The sequence below is a fragment of the Vanessa cardui genome, chromosome 10 (genome assembly GCF_905220365.1).
Source record: "Vanessa cardui chromosome 10, ilVanCard2.1, whole genome shotgun sequence".
NCBI lineage: Eukaryota > Metazoa > Arthropoda > Insecta > Lepidoptera > Nymphalidae > Vanessa > Vanessa cardui.
The window spans coordinates 6097586-6115281 of record NC_061132.1 but is presented as its reverse complement, the minus strand read 5'-3'; the positions used below and the strand labels follow the sequence as shown (position 1 = coordinate 6115281).

Below are 17696 nucleotides of genomic sequence, written 5' to 3'. Positions count from 1 at the left end.
TTTTTATGGTTTCGGTTGGCGGACGAACATATGGGTCACCTGATGGTAAGTGGTCACCATTACCCATAGACATACGCTGTAAGAAATATTAACTATTGACGCAACCGGGGACTTTATAATATGTAGTGATAGTTAGGAGGACGCGTTTAAATAATTGTATTAACTAACATGACTGTATTTTTTTTAAATGTTGAAAAAGAGTAACTACTGAGTTTCTTGCCGGTTCTTTTCGGTAGAATCTACTTTCCGAACTTAATTGTTAAATGACGATTCAAAAGTGCTTGTAACATCCCACTTGAATAAAGTTTATTTTGATTTTTTTTTTTTATATAATAAAACGATTAACCTGAGCGAGACAACCCTTACAACTATATATATAATCTAGAAAAGATTTAATCATAGTACGTATCTACTAGTGACGGTAAAGCTGGTTAATTTTCTCCGAAAATTGGAATTGCGACACAATTCCAAGAATTCGTGATTGTATGATATTTTACTGAAGACCCCGATGTCAAAAGATCGCTGTTTTTTTGAACGCATATCACGCAAAAGTCTCTGAATATTTTGGAATAAAATTTGTACCTTTATATTCATCTTATTCAGAGAAAGTTCTTAGGTAAATATTGTCATACAATATAATTCATATTACATTACGAAAGCAACGCGTAATCGCATTTTTTTGTTCCTGTATTAAATTATTTAAGACTAGCTGTTAACCGTGGCTTTGCTTGCTTGTAAAATACAAACATATTTACAAATTAACTTAAATTATATTGATGTAAGACCTCTTTGTAATCAACACTTTTTTCCAACTAATAAAATATTTTTTCTAAAAAATAACACCGTCTTCAAAGTGATCACTAAAAAGTAATAAAATAATTTGATTTAAACACGTGTTATTGAAATCGGCCAATCGTATGTAAATATTTCTTCATTTTGTTTTTAACTCAAAATCGTCCGACTTTAATATAGATCTGATATGGCATATATCATGTTACCATTCCAGGAGTATATTTTTTCTAACTAAAAAAAAATCATAAAAATCGGTTCATAAATGGCGAAGTAATCGGCGAACAAACATAAAAAAATATACGGGTCGAATTAAAAACACTCCTTTTTTTGAAGTCGCTTAAAAAGTAGCCTATGTCCAGGTTTCAACAACAAAAGTTACCAGTGCGCGCTAGTTCTTAGTGTACCAAATGTCATATAAATCGATCCAGTAGTTATAGCGAAAGCAAGACAGACACAGTTACTCTTGCTTTTATAATATGAGTATGGAAATATGGATTTTATCTAAATGAAAAGTTTTCATATAAAACAAACACACCTATCACAATAATCAATTACATTAAACATACCTCGCTGTCGTCGGGATACGTTAGTTGTTCATTATCTGTAAAGATAAAAAAAATGAATTATAAACAGATGACATTTATATATATTATATATTTAATATATATGATTCTAACTATGTCTGATAATTGAAACTTTGGAAGTTAAGTGACGTTATTAGAAAAGTTGAAGGAAAATTGTTTTTCATTGAGAAACCACGGTTGGAAGAAAGTAATGGGACTAGATGATATTTGAATGTGTGTATTGATGGAAGGAAAGAGAAAGCAATACTAAAAAAAGAGATGGCTGCTTCGTGTGAGTGATGACGAAATTGCTAGAAACGTTTGTATAGGTGACGTCTGACCAGAAAGAAAAGGTTAGGGTGTTAATAGACTGTAAAATTTAAGTTAAATAATAATAACTATATTTTTAAAGTTTAAATTTAACAAAGAAATGGTAATTGGATTGCTAAAAATGATTGATATTTTAATATTCATATTATAAATGTGAAAGTAACTCTGTCAGTCTGTTTGTCGCACTTTCGCAGACAAAACAATGACCCGAATTTGATGAAATTTATTATGAATCAAACTAGAACTTCTAAGAAGGACAAAAGATATTTTTTTACCTAACATGTAACCCCTAAAATGTAAAAGCAAAGCCAAGTGCAAGAACTAGTAAATCTAGATTGTTTATACAATCAGAACCAAAAGGAATAAAAAGAATATTCTTCATAATGAAAACCACTAAATAAATCAAAAGAAACTATAAAAAAAACATTGCTTCATAAAAATTGTAAATATGAATGAAATAAAATCTTTAATGAAAATCTAATTATTTGGCTACTATTAAGGTTGTCGATTAAGTCTTCGACCGCCTTTGAAGTCATTCTGCTTGTAATCGAAAGGCTAAGGACGAAAATGAGACTTTACAAGCTTGTACGTGCTGAGATAAAGTTAAACAAATTACTTTTCGTAATACACTTCGAATGAGAATATTTTTGACGATAATAATAATAATAAAATGAAGTTGACTTTTACTTTATTTTAATAACAGCTATGTTATATAAATACATATTTAAGCGAATGGGACAGCAGACAAATGATGGTGAGAGGTTACAACGAACAATAGACTCTGGATTTCCTAAAAACATTAACCATTCCTTAATTCATCAATGCAGAACCAAACTAGGTGCGACAACTGATTTGGGAACGTGTTATATCCATTACACTGGCTCACCATTAAAACAGAGACATAATAATACTAAGTAGAGTAAATTGTTTAATACAATAATGTTATATGTGAGTAGTACCTACACAGACTGGCTGGAGTAAAGCTGTAACCATAAAGTAAATTGATGTTATTGATAAGATACTATATTGCACACAAAACAAGAACTATGAAAACTTTAGAATTATACATAAAAGAAAAAGAGAAAGAAATAATACTAAAAAAGAACATAAACCCGTTGTACAAGAGACAAGACAAGAGACTTATGGCTAACCATCTTTTCCAGACAACCCAATTCGAGAGACACAATTGACACAATTTAATATGGCTTTCTCTCTTTAAATTATTAAAATTAAAAATACTACTATAATCATGTCATTTTCCTGGCATGATTTCATTTGAAGTACTTCTTAAATAACAGGAGATTACTTTCTTTCAACTGGTGTCCTCGACTCGAGTATACTGAAAATGTTCTCAGACGATAGTCAACTGTCCAGCAGACGTTATATTACTCACTCTCATAATTCTGTGATAAAACAATATCCAATCACTACCACGGCTGCAAATAGTTCATGCTCGAAATAACGCTGTAACTATATGTTCGGAAGTAAAGTAAATACTCCTGATATTTTCATTACCAACTATAAAATTTAGATCTAGTCAGATAAATAAAGTAAAAATTAGTCACTTAATTTCCCACTACTGCGCACAGTTCTGCTTATCATTTTGAGGAGAAGGTATGGAGTTCATTCCATCGCACTGCTCTAATACAAATGGAAGTACGAGACAGATTTTTATCGACTATGTACGTGCAGGTATCCACACGATAATTTCCTTCACCACTGAGCAAGAGATGAACTATAAATACAAATTAAGCTCATGAATTTGGTGGCTTGCCCCGGGCTTAGACTCAGAATGATGAGTCAAGATTCAAGTCTTGTAACCACTGAACCATTACGGCTCAACGAAATGTGACAGAATAAAGTACCTTGGGTCTGTCTATAAATATGTTGTTGGTATGAATGTCAGATATAGGTATGATTTGCAGACAAATTCATTGCATAATAATTTACCATGTTTGTATAACATATAAAAATTATAAAATGTTAATTCTGGATATCACGATATATTTTTTGAGTATGTTTTTCTAGACACAAGTACCCACAAGCTTGTTAACCTAATTTTCATAACAATCCAGTTTTCGGTTCGTTTAAAGCAAGAGAAATTTTGACAAAGCTATTTCTGCATCGCTGGTCCGTACGTCAAACATGAATCTGTTAATTCGAAAGTGCGGCCTATATTTTTTTAAATTTCATCACACATATACGTTCCCTTGATCCCGGGATGAGGGGCCAAACTTTGTTAATTTCACGTAAAGTTTCACTCTCGAGAGGGTTATTACGCAAGCGTGAAAAGTCGGCGAGCTCTAAAATAGACTGTACGATATAGAAACAGTATTAGAAATGCTGTACAGTCAAGAACTTACTTTCTGGTTTACAGTTGAAGATATTTGAACGTTATTTTTTAAAACTGTTATCTCTATATCATCATCATCGTCATTAATCTGTACATTATTCCAATGCTGGATATAAGCCTCCCCCTAGAAGCGTCACTGTTACAGGCCTATTCATCCACGTTATTGCAACTACCTTCCGTACATCATCACTCCACCTTACCACAGAAAATCCTACACTTGTCGATTCATGGTCGCCACTCAAGAATCTTCTTCCCCAACGGGTTTGAGTTTTTCGACACAAAATATCTAAGAAACCGTTTTCTCTAAAGGTTACAGCGCTCATTGTACCAATTTGCTCCACAGTTGGTGAAAATGTATTACACTCGATCATCCGACACAAGAAAGTTTCCTCGAGCAATTTTCCTTAACCGCCAAAAACGATAAATTATAAACACAACAACAACAACAACAATTAAGCCCATTAATACTTATCGATTTTTTCCAATTGATACGACTTTGGAACCTTTAAGAAAAGAGCCTACGTATTTAGCAGCGTTAGTCACTTTTCATCAGGTAAGTCTCCTGATTGTTTACTAAATATGCCACGAAAAATACTTGGTTTTGAAAACGCAATGTTTGGTCAAAATTGTCCGACTACTACGCCATTCCAGCTATCTCTTTACTTATTTCGAATTGTTTATTTCCGTTGAACCTGCAGGTTTTACAACGTCACCAAGGGGGTGGTCTGTCCTCAGATTTAGCCGGGAAAATAGAAACTCTTATCGTATACATTCTCATATATACTTGTGTTGCTTATAAGAGTGTCTCATGTGAGATCGTACCTCGGCTTAGAACGTTGTCTGTGAAAATCTACGAGTATACTTAAAATGTTCTCGAAGTTTTATTTTATTATGTGAACAAAACTTCAGAGTGATTTAGAGCTCTTATAAAGCCTGAAACAAACACACAAAAATTACATTTAAATATATTTTGATGTGGAAATCTTTTTGTACGCCTTGAGGTAAGACCGAGTGGTGTCGTGACGTCAAGGCGCTCTCTGATGCGTCATACCGCCACTTCAATACAAGAACTTGAAATTCATACTCGTCATGAGAATATTCTAAATTTAAATTTAAATAAAGATAAGTTTTATGTACATTTAGAAGAAGATTTGTAGGAATTGAGACAAATATCATTTCCTCTATACTCGGTGATCTATGTCCGTCGCATGAAAGCAACGTTCATTAATGAATTTAAATGGTATTCCCAAAGTTATTATAACATGTTCGATACCTAACGCTCAATTGATGAGACGATCACATCTGCACGACCAGGCAAGATAACTACAACAAAAGGCCTTTGTAAGTTCGAATCACTTGCTCGCACTGATGTGTCCTTAGCTTTAGAGATCTTGTACCACAGCCCTTTTATGCATTTACGATCCTAAAAATAACACCATTTCTGCATATTGAAATCGTTTTTAAAATTTTAATTTAATATATAGGGAAATTAAATATGTAAAAAATTAGAAGCACTGATTATTTTACGACGAAAATAAAATAAAAATAATAGAACTTGTAAAACAGGTTGCATATGTACCTTACTGTTATTCTCGGTTTATTATAATCGTTCATAATTTTTTAATAATATTTTAAACCGACTTCTGCTTATGAATTTTTCTTCTTAGGATAGCCCCTAGTTGGTCCCTTGGTATCTGATATTAAAAAGTTATTTTTGTGTCTTAAATTTTATGGATGCCTTTGAGGGATATGTAGGCTCTTTTCTCGAAAGTTCCCAAGACGATCGCAAAAACTGGCCGCAAAAACTGGTACCACAGAGTGGAACAATCACTCCCAAGAGGCAGAAAATGCCTTAATGCGTTTTTGTGGATTTTCGGACATGTCGGTGGTGTGGATAGATCGTATAATGATGCAAATTAATGAAATATCATCATCAGAAAAATAACACCAACATCATCATTACATCCTATATATTATCATAGAAAGAAAAATTATATTCTGCCAATCGTATAAAAGTATCAATATTTCTTAAAACCCAATGGGGTATTTTCGAAAGCCCTGTTTATTCTTTTCGAAGGATGCCTGAACTTTCGAGGACCAGTAAGACATACTACGTCTAGTTACGTTTCCAACTTACATCATCAATACATAGTTAACGAATTATCGCTAATTAAAATACGTAAATATATATTTATTTAAACTTCTTCAGAGGCAAAATTAACCTTTATAATTCAAAATAAAATTCCTCAAATATAAGTATCACTTGTCAATAAAGGACACTGAAAGATTAAGGCACCTTCCCTTAATGCCCTATTTTTAATTCCGTCAACACATTGCGTAAAATGAAAACTTACGTCAAACTAGTTGCAGCCCGCGGCTTCTCTCGCGTTTTATGAGTTGGTTGTCATGTGATATACAATAAATAAAAATTTTAACAAAAAGAAAAACCGACTACAAACAAAACGATATTTTAAAACAAATAAATATGCACTAAAAAGTAATAAAAATAATTGCGTATTCAACATATTTTTTAGAGTCCTAGGTAAAATGAAATGAAAAATATTAGACTACTTAAGCGTCGATTTACGATTTAATAACGTAGATATAGTTATTGCTATATTTAGAGCCGGTGCAAATAAAAAATTCAGACGAATTCATAACCTCCTTCTTTTTGAAGTCGGTTGAAAAAAGTAACCTACGTCCTTGGAGCTAAATTCTGTCTCATACCAATTTACATGAAATTCATTTCATTGGTTTGGTTGTGAAATAATAGCGACAGACAGACAGAGTACTTATTTTCCAAGAACAGGGCTTTCAAAAAATGTTGACTTCCAAGCAGGATACATTAATGAAAATAATTGTATTTAATTAACATGACGTTGTATTTTTTAAATGTTAAAAAAGAGTAACTACTGAATTTCTTGCCGGTTCTTCTCGGTAGAATCAACTTCCGAACCGGTGGTAGCTTAATTGTAAAATGACGATTCAAAAGTGCTTATAAAAGCCTACTTGAATAAAGTTTGTTTTGATTTTGATTTTTGATTTTGTAAGAGAATATTATTTATAGAACATTACATATTTATACAAGCACATAACGTAATCAGCGAGTCGGAATAAATGGCCGGAGCCCATGTTCCTCCTTGGTCCAAATCGTGAACTGACGGTCACGTCGTTTTCGCATTTTGGTCTCGTTACTGCCGAACACGCATATCTGTGTCACGTACTTCCACTGTTTCCATTATACTTGAGGGTTAACAAATATATCTCTGTTTTAGGTTATTTTCGCTTCTTGTAGTACAAGAAGATAATTAATTACAATGAAAATTATACTTAACGAAATTGATCTTGTCATTTTAGTATTCATATCTTCATTAAAATTTACATGAAATAGGAATGAGTTCAAATAATTTATAATTAAAAGTTATATCGTTTATAAAGTTATCTTTTATCTATTCTAATATTATAAAGTTGAAGAGTTTATTTATTGAATGCGTTTATCTCAGGATCTCACAGTATGATTTCAATAAATATGTCGTTCTTTGGATTTTATTTTAAAAATTTTACTGTTTATTTTATTTAATATAATTCATTGAATAGAAATTTAAAACAACAAAATAAAAAATAAAACCTTGTTTTTTCTCAAAATATATTTTTTAAATAACTCACTTACACAAATCTCAGCTACTAATAAGGAGTATATGTGTATGCAAACCGATGTCATTCAACGCACCAATGGACGCGCCAATGAATTTTCATGTGTGTGTGTAATTTGTGTTTACAATTCATCTTGAGTTCGTCTTTTGTCGAGTGAAGAAAAACATCGTCTGGAAACCTGCATGTGTCTTATTTCAACAACAACATCTGCCACAGCTGAATCTTCTAATCCGCATTGGAGTAGCGTGCTAGAATGCTCCTAGCCATCTCCCAAAGGAAGAGGAGGGTTAAGCCCAGCAGTGGGAAATTTAAAAACTGTTGCTGTATTTTATTGTAGAAATAAATAAAAGCATTGAGAATGCTCATACAGCAGCGTTATCATACAAGACATTAAACCTCTACAATAACTAACGATAACTTTACACAATGAAAACATTGGATTAATACAAACATATACAATGCATAGAGTCGAGATGGCCCAGTGGTTAGAACGCGTGCATCTTAACCGATGATTGCGGGTTCAAACCCAGGCAAGCACCTCTGATTCATGTGCTTAATTTGTCTTTATAATTCATCTCGTGCTCAGCGGTGAAAGAAAACATCGTGAGGAAACCTGCATGTGACAAATGTCATAGAAATTCTGACACATGTGTATTCCACCAACCCGCATTGGAACAGCGTGGTGGAATATGTTCCAAACCTTCTCCTTAAAGGGAGAGGAGGCCTTTAGCCCAACAGTGGGAATTTACAGGCTGTGCTTGTTGTTGTGGTTTTTACAATGCATTTCTCATTTTGATTGTATTTGTATACTTTTTATAACTTATATAAATTTCGGATAATGCTATGGTATATAATTTATAAGCAAAGGCTTACATGTTTGAATTATAAAGATAAAAATAAGTGTCTCAAGAGATATACGACGTATATTTATATCCTGAGATGTCACATTAAACATTAAAGCAATATTATTACTTCTTATAAATCTAACGCAAAATTTTTGGCTTTGACAGATATCACCGATCCAGTATAAGTATCAGCGGATATTATATGTCATAGAATTTAATGAGCTGAAAACCTCGAATCATTTCAACGAGTTTGATAAAAAAATCTTGAAGATTTATTTATCGTTACCAAATTCTACTTCAAAGCCTATTACGGTCTAGCGATATAAAATATTTAAAAATAGTCGTACAAGACCTTTTCAAGGAGCTTTTAGTATTTTTTCTTATCTTAATCTTCTTATATAATTTTAATATAAAGTGGTTTTAAAAATGTGTCTAATATTAATTCATTAAATAAAACTTATCAACATTTTTTAGACTATAGGTTTAAAAGTTCACGAAAATACTCAGGTATACGACTAAATATATGTTTAGTATCTTTATCAAATTAAAAACTAACTAAAGATATTTAAGAGCTGAGATGAGCCAGTGGTTAGAACGCGATGACGATAGACGCTTAACCGATGATTTCGGGTTCAAACCCAGGCAAGCACCACTATATATATATGCTTATTTTGTGTTTATAATTCATGTCGTACTCGGCAGTGAAGGAAAACATTGTGAGGAAACCTGCATGTGTCCAATTTCATCGAAATTCTGCCACATGTGTATTCCAGCACGCTGTTCCGATGCGGGTTGTATTGGAACAGCGTGGTGGAAAATGTTAAAAAACCCTCTTCTTAATGGAATTCCTCTTCGTCGTAAAGCTGTTACTTTACTTTTACTTTTACAGTACTACACTATAGAAATCTCAAACTACGAAATGATTACTATTACTTAAAGATTGAACTATACCAGAAGAATACACATTATTTCTAATATTCTAAAGAAACTTAATACATATAGGTTGGCAGTGTAGGTATAACTAAAGTAAAACTTTAAGGCTAAAAGAAAATTATTTATTAGTAGCGACCTGCCTATATGACATCGCAGTAGAAAACTCTAAAATTATCATTGTTACTTTACTAATTTTTTTATATATTCTATACAAAAACCTTCCTCTCGAATCACTACTACTACTATTAAAAACAAACCACATCAAAATAGATTGCGTGATTTTAAAGATCTAAGCATACATAGGAACAGACAGTGATAAGCGACTTTGTATTACACTATGTAATGATGACGATACTTTATTTTACCGATACTTAAAACTAAATCATACATATGTATTTAAATCAACAAAAGTTGCATGAATACAAGAAGCATCATCGCGAAAACAGGGATCTTTTTCAAGCAACCTTTGGCAGAGGACTGGTTGTAAAACAAATTTGTGAGGGTACTTACAAGTTATAAACTGTAACAAAAACATTACAAAACAAAAGAAAAACTATCATACAAGGATAGGAAATATATGATGAAATCATACAACTAATTCATTCAACAGGCTCTCTGAAACCGAAAATTTTGGAAAGTTAATATAATGAGTTACGTACCGTCAGTTTCGAATATAGAATTTCCTGAGGAAACCCGGTAAGCTCATTTCTTTACAAATCATATTACACGTATCGCGCATTAAAATCAACGAATATTCACTGAACGTGTTCAGCATCTTAAAGATCTTGTATATGATAATTTATATGCCTTATTTTTTAATGTTTCTAGCACAAGATTTCAATTTATTCATTGGCAATCGTAAACGGAATATTGATTATCTAACTTGTTAGGTAGGCAATTCATAAGAAAATCAGCGCATTTGTGTTTGTACCCACTCTTGGGCACTGTTGCCTTTGTCTGAGCAACAATGTCCAGAAATAAAAATGTTGTCTCATTTTAATAATCTAATGAGAAGGCATTGTAAAACCAATTGCAAACACTGTATTGTTATCGATTATAAACCGCCAGAAAGAGTCAATACATTTTTTATTGACTAGTTCGATTTTTAAAAATTCAGATATCCTGACTCTGTGTCTGCAATTTATAAGATACTTTAGGACCAACGAGTGTCTATTTATATGTAATTTTATATCATAAATATATATCATACCTGGGTAGGTACCACCCGCTCATCAGATATTCTTCTATCGCTAAACAACATTACGCAATATTGTTGTGTTCAGGTTTGAAGGGTGAATGAGCCAGTGCAACTAAATAATGGACATAGCATCTTAGTTTCCAAGGTTAGTGGCACATTGACGTTGTAAGGAATAGTTAATATTTCTTACTGCGTCATTGTCTATGGGTGATGGTGACCACTTACAATCAGGTGGCGCATATGCACGTCCTCCAAGCTATTCCAAAAAAAAACAAGATCAGTATCATAGTTTGAAATTAAATTGTTTCTTTATATCTCATATGAGACCAAATAACGTATCTCTGTAATGGAAATGCGCAGTGATTGTTCTGCACTAATGACTCTCTTGCTCAAAGGCCCGAATATGGTGTTTAGTTTGGTTCGTGTTTGATTTTGTATTGGGGCTGCGAATTCAAGAACAGTTTTTGCTTTAGTTCATTGTTTTGTTTTAACTTGCTTTAGTTTAAGCCTTTGTTCTAAAAAATAATAATAAGGGAATTCGAAATTTAAAAAATATATATTGTTGTTCGAACAGCGTTCTAATATTTTTGGATTCTTTTTCCAAATATTCAAATTAGTTCAATGGAAACCTACTAGTGAAATATGTGGTTTCTAATAGCTATTAATAGAACAAAATTAGTTTTTGGATCTGTTTGTGGCACATACATATAATCAAATACAAATACATATTAATATCCCACATTAAAACAATGGCTTAGCGGGACGAATATTGAAAATGTAACCACATCAAGTAACTTTTGGATTATTATTTTATTCGTCTATTTGTGGATTATTTATTTTCATGTTAATTTTTTTCGATTTTTAAGTGTCTTAATGACCATTTTGTTTTGATTAATTAATCATAATAGTAACTAAACTCAAAAATTGGACACCCGGCTAAAACAAATTTCTTTTACGTATCGCAAGTGAAAACCTAACATAACAACAATAACAACAACAACAACAGCCTGTAAATTTCCCACTGCTGGGCTAAGGCCTCCTCTGCCTTTGAGAAGAAGGTTTGGAACATATTCCACCACGCTGTTCCAATGTGGGTTAGTGGAATGCACATGTGACATAACTTCTATGAAATTAGACACATCTCGGTTTCCTCACGATGTTTTTTGTCACCGCCGAGCACGAGATGAATTATAAACACAAATTAAGCACATGAAAAATTAGCGGTGCTCGCCTGAGTTTGAACCGGCAATCATCGGTTAAGATGCACGCGTTCTAACCACTGGGCAATCTCGACACTAACACTAACATAAATATTCAAAATACGTTTTATTAAACAATCGAGTTTGTTATTATTTACTTAAACTGGTTGGAATTTCATTGTTGAAAGTTAGAAATGTTAAATGTATTGTAAAAAGACCCATCTTTTTACAATACCTAAAATTAATCATACATATTATTGATATGAGAGGAAAAAAAAACACATATTTCCCTGAAATAGTTCGCTATCAATAAATAAACAAACGGCGGGAAAACATCGAATGGTTTTTTAATATGTATTACTTTGATTCGGTTTGATTCATGGTGGTCTGATTCAATTTGATTTTAAAATCAATTTTGCGCTTTCGAAGTTTTAACTACCTAACATTCAATTTTTTTTTTTCAATAAAATTTGTCGAGTAACAGGAGTAACAAGTTTGTGATTGTTCCTTGTGCCAATGCTATGAGTATCACATTTTCTCATAAAAAAATTTTTTTCGTACATACATAACATTACAGAATATATATTGAGAAGCAATCTTTAGCTCCTAGGTTATAGATTGCGCGAATAGCCCTCTTCTGCAGCCAAATATAGTATGGATAGCAGCTGCGTTGCCCCACAGCATAATACTCGTAACTGAAATATACTAAGCGAACCGTATCAAAATCGGTAAATAATCTATTTTTTTTTTAACCGCAAATGCCGCAGAACTCAGTCTACCCGCCAATTCGCTAAAATGAGGTCCCCATTGCAACTTCGCATCAACAGTTAGGCCAAGAAATCCGCAGAATCAATTGGATCCATCGATTCTACATCTAATATTTATACTTAAATATATGAACATGCAGTTTAGGCTCACGCTTGTCAATTGTCTAAGTTTAAAGCGGGTGAAACTGTGAACTGTAACTACGTTATACAATAATACAACTACGTATATTATATACTAGTAGTCGCCCTCGGCGTCGCTTGCATTTCAGAGTGTTTGTTGTCACGTGTCAGGCAAAACAAGTAATCTATGTCCTTTCTTGGAGTTCTAGTTTGTTTCATACCAGATTTCATCAAATCGCTGAACCAGCGGTTTGGTCGTGAAAGAGCAACAGACAGATAGACAGACAAAGTTACTTATTATTTATTTATAAATATTAATTTAGATAATACAGACATAACTTTTCTCCAGATCGCAAGATTCAGACAGTAGTTTTATGTACGTTGGTTTAGTAGCTTTTGTTTCAGATAGAAAAACTTTATTCATCTATCCGTATAGAACTGTAATTTTAAAGAACATTTTTAAGCCAATCCGTCTTGTTCCAAGAGTCATAAAACTGTCGGTTACATCGGAGTAAATATATCGCCTGTAATAAAACTGAAGTCCGAATGATTTTGGTGATAAATCCGAGTTAACAGAATAATCTATTATTAATTCGCCTCAAGAAACACATCGCAAAGACTTCATGTAGGGAATTTACAACAATATTATGTACAATCATAGTAACATTGATCACTTCGATAAATTTTGTGATAATCATTGTGCACAAGAAGTAAGGATTGAAAAAGAGTAGCTAAGTTTCTTGCAAGTTCTGCTCGGAAGAATCTTCTTTCCGAACAGGTCTTGCAAGAAAAGCTTTACTTGATATAGTTGTTAAATGACAATTCAAAAGTGCTTGTAAAAGCTTATTTGAATAAAATATATTTTAATTTGATTTTCCAGTCTCGGGTTATTAACTAAATTTTCTTTAAGACGACAGTATATGTTTGGTCGACAATGGAATATGTGTCGGTTGTTAGTATTAGAGTCGAGATGGCCCAGTCATTAGAACGCGCGCATCTTAACCGATGAATGCGGGTTCAAACCCAGGCAAGCACCGCTGATTCATGTGCTTAATTTGTCTTTATAATTCATCTCGTGCTCAGCGGTGAAGGAAAACGTCGTGAGGAAACCTCCATGTGACAAATTTCATAGAAATTCTGCCACATGTGTATTCCACCAACCCGCATTGGAACAGCGTGGTGGAATATGTTCCATACCTTCTCCTCAAAGGGAGAGGAGGTCTTTAGCCCAGCATTGGGAATTTACAGGCTGTTGTTGTTGTTGTTAGTATTACTTTAATCTTATGTTAGGAAAACTTTGTTAAATAACGTTATTTTTGTATTTAGGCATTATAAAATAATTTTAACCCCATGTTTGACTGTATCATTCATTGATTTTTATTTGCTTAATTGTGAGTATATTTTATTTCTAGCTCCATTCTGCCTTATCCACCAACCCGCATTGGGCAACATGGTGGAAAAACCTGTATAACTCCGGTCCGTAAGCTATCTTTATGCAAAACAATACCGATCTAATTATACCTCCGTTACTAATTCAATCAAAAAATATATTTAAAAAAAAGCATTAACAATATTAGTATTAAATATTAGTAGAAACGTTTCGGCGTTCTCTAACCATGCATGGCAAATGTATGTGATGGAAAGTATTCGTTTTCGAATTTCGAATTTTCAGGAATCCGATGTATAATCTGCAGTTCCATTCCGCGTTTTAGGTTGATGTTCAAAACTGTGTTTATATTAACATATATTCATAGTATATGGTACATTTATGTTGTCATAAAATCTACGAAGAAGAACCGACAAGAAACTCAGTAGTTACTGAATTATTAAACAATTAATATATATTAAAGTTATACTAATATATTTTTAGTCTATTTTTTCAATTAAAATAGAGTATATGAATAATATTATCTGTAAAAGAGATATAATATTTGTCAAACAAAAAATTATTAGACAATCTATATCAATATTATAAATGTGAAAAGTCAATCTGTTTGTAACATTTTCCCGGCCAAAATACTTATTCTAATTTAATGAAATTTCTCGCGAAGGAAGCTTAAACCCTAATTTATAGTTCTATACCTAAAACCAATGAAAGAAGATTCAATCGCACCCGCACGCCCCCTAAAACTAGCAAAACTATAAAATATTGTATTTTGTTTAAACATATCAAAGATTGAGACAAAAAACATTTTTACTTTACCTCTTTTGGAACAGACGAACTTATCATTTTCAAAATATCTTATGTGTATGTGTGTGTGTAATAATTTGAAACCTTCTAATTCCTCGTGTATCATGAAAGTTTAAATTAATCCTTTAATCATTTCGACTCATATAACCTTCCCTAAAATTCTGCTTAGAATAGCCCTGAACTAGAATATTAAAATATTTAAGCATTACAGACAATATACTTAGTATCATATAAAAGATCTTTATAACAAAATGGAAGATTATTTTTAAGAATATTAAGAATAGAATAGAATATTTTGATATTAAATAAATATAATATATGAGACAACATCACATACATTACTCTGATCCCAATGTAAGTAGCTGAAGCACTTGTGTTATGGAAATCAGAAGTAACGACGGTACCACAAACACCCAGACCCAAGACAACATAGAAAACAAATGGTAATCTACATCGACTCGGCCGGGAATCGAACCCGGGACCTCAGAGTAGCGTACCCATGAAAACCGGTGTACACACCACTCGACCACGGAGGTCATCATTTTTATATTATTTGTTAGACATAAAGTAAAGTAACAGTCTGTAAATTTCCCACTGCTGAGATAAGGCCTTCTCTTCCATTAAGGACAGGGTTTGAAACATATTCCACCACGCTGTTCCAATGCCGGTTGGTGGAATGCACATGTGGCAGAATTTCGATGAAATAAGACACATACAGGTTTCCTCACGATGTGTTCCTTCACCGCCGAGCACGACATGAATTAGACATTGGCTCGGTAAAAAATATTAAGTAATTCTCAATTTGCCAATGCGTCCCTACTACTTTTTTTATACTACCTAACTCACACTGGAACTCAACCTACTAAATATTTCTGTTTGGCGGTAGAATAGGTGAGTGGTACCTACCCAGACGGGCTTGCACAAACCTAACTAAAAAGCAATATACTAGATTTGCCGATATCGCTATTTGAATAGGCTCGATATACCTCAATAATATATTCTAATACACGAAGCGTCCTTTGAAACTTGTCCAATACCTAACAAGTCGCTTTGTATTGATCCACACCAAAGATATGAAGGTTTCAAATTACTCATGAACTTAGTAACGGTATCATTATAAATCATATTCAAAGCAATTTTGAAGTATTTTTAATTGACGGGCTTGCACAAAGCTCTGGTAGCCAGTTAAAGTATACGAGCATGTTTTATATTTCATTATATTTTTCCTACCTCGTCAGATATGTTAGGAACCCGGTGTTTATGATTTATTGTGTCCTTGGATTATCTTCGTCAAAATGACCCGAGTTTGAAATGATCGATAAATATAACAACTCTTTTAAATGTTTATAATAAAAATAAAAATTTAAATACATATCTACGATAGAATAGAAGAAATTATTTTATTTGAGTATATATCACTAGAAGAATATAAATATTTTAAAATTCAACTTAAATATTATAATAAAAGGTTATCTTATGAAGTCTATTTCGTTAAGTTAACTCTATTTTAAGTCTAAAACTAAGGTCAATCATTAAAATTTATGATTTATTATCATTAGTTGTTTAACAAATAAAATATATTACAGGATATCAACAACTGTAAAGAATTCCAAGCTACACGAAGATTATCTTCACCCGAGTTAGACTAGCAGCTTTATAAGTCAATTGAACCTACGAGATAGATAATACACAGTGTACATTATATAAAATACACGAATAATATCAAATATAGATAACAAAGAATGGATGCGGGAAATGGTAGCCTGCAGCATTTTTCCTTTGAGTCGCCATTTTGTTCCTGAACAAAAAATGAACAAATCTTTCCATATTTAAAATATGAGAATATCATATGAAAGTTTTGCCAGAGCTAATACACAATAATACAAAACACTAACAAGAACTGTCCTTAATTGTATTAATGTTTGCAAAATATTAAAGTAGAAACTGTACTTAATTCTACGAGAGAATATGATCATGCTCTTCTATTGTGTTTTTTTAATCTTATTAAACACTCTCAGCCGAGATGATCCAGTGGTTAGAATAGGATTTTTTCACCGATGATCGCTGGTTCAAACGCAGGAAAGAACTTCTGACAATTGTGTTGATAATTCATCTCATGTGGGGCGTTGAAGTAGAACATAGTGGAACCTGTATTTGTCTAATGATTAATGATATATCCAGCGATCCTTGGACACATGTATCTTGAATTCGAGCAGCGTGGAATAAACTTCTAAAGCATTTCTACAAACTGTGAGGATATCTTAATCTAGCAGTGGAACATAACTCTTTTAGGGACAGAATACAGACAAAAAGCTGTTTTGGACGGTCCACAATCAAAATAATCAAAATCAAAAATATACTTTATTCGATTAGGCTTTTACAAGCACTATTGTGTCTTTACTTAACAAACTATAATAAGTGAAGCTACCACCGGTTCGGAATGCAGATTCTAACTAGAAGAATCAGCAAAAAATTCAGCACTTACTCTTCAACTTTTTAGACTAGACCAGATTAGACCAGCAACCATGTCATTTAATGGTATGTCATAATCACTCATTGAACGAATACTTTAATCACTTCTTAGCCAGAAACTGTACAGTAACAGAAACAGCCTGTGAATTTCCCACTGCTGGGCTAAGGCCTCCTCTTCCACCAAGGAGAGGGTTTAGAACATATTCCACCATGCTGTTCTAATGCAGGTTGGTGAAAAGCACAGAAATTAGACATGCAGATTTCCTCACGATGTTTTCC

General features: G+C 32.7%; 1 protein-coding gene across 1 annotated transcript in view; it reads right to left on the bottom strand.

Moving 5' to 3' along the window:
* LOC124532747 (uncoordinated protein 58-like) overlaps nucleotides 1–17696 on the bottom strand; it is a 485187-nt gene that overhangs the window by 219341 nt on the left and 248150 nt on the right. Inside the window, exon 4 of the mRNA XM_047107802.1 lies at nucleotides 1359–1393. The gene's annotated coding sequence lies outside the window, so the exon portion shown is untranslated. The remainder of the gene's footprint in view (nucleotides 1–1358; nucleotides 1394–17696) is intronic.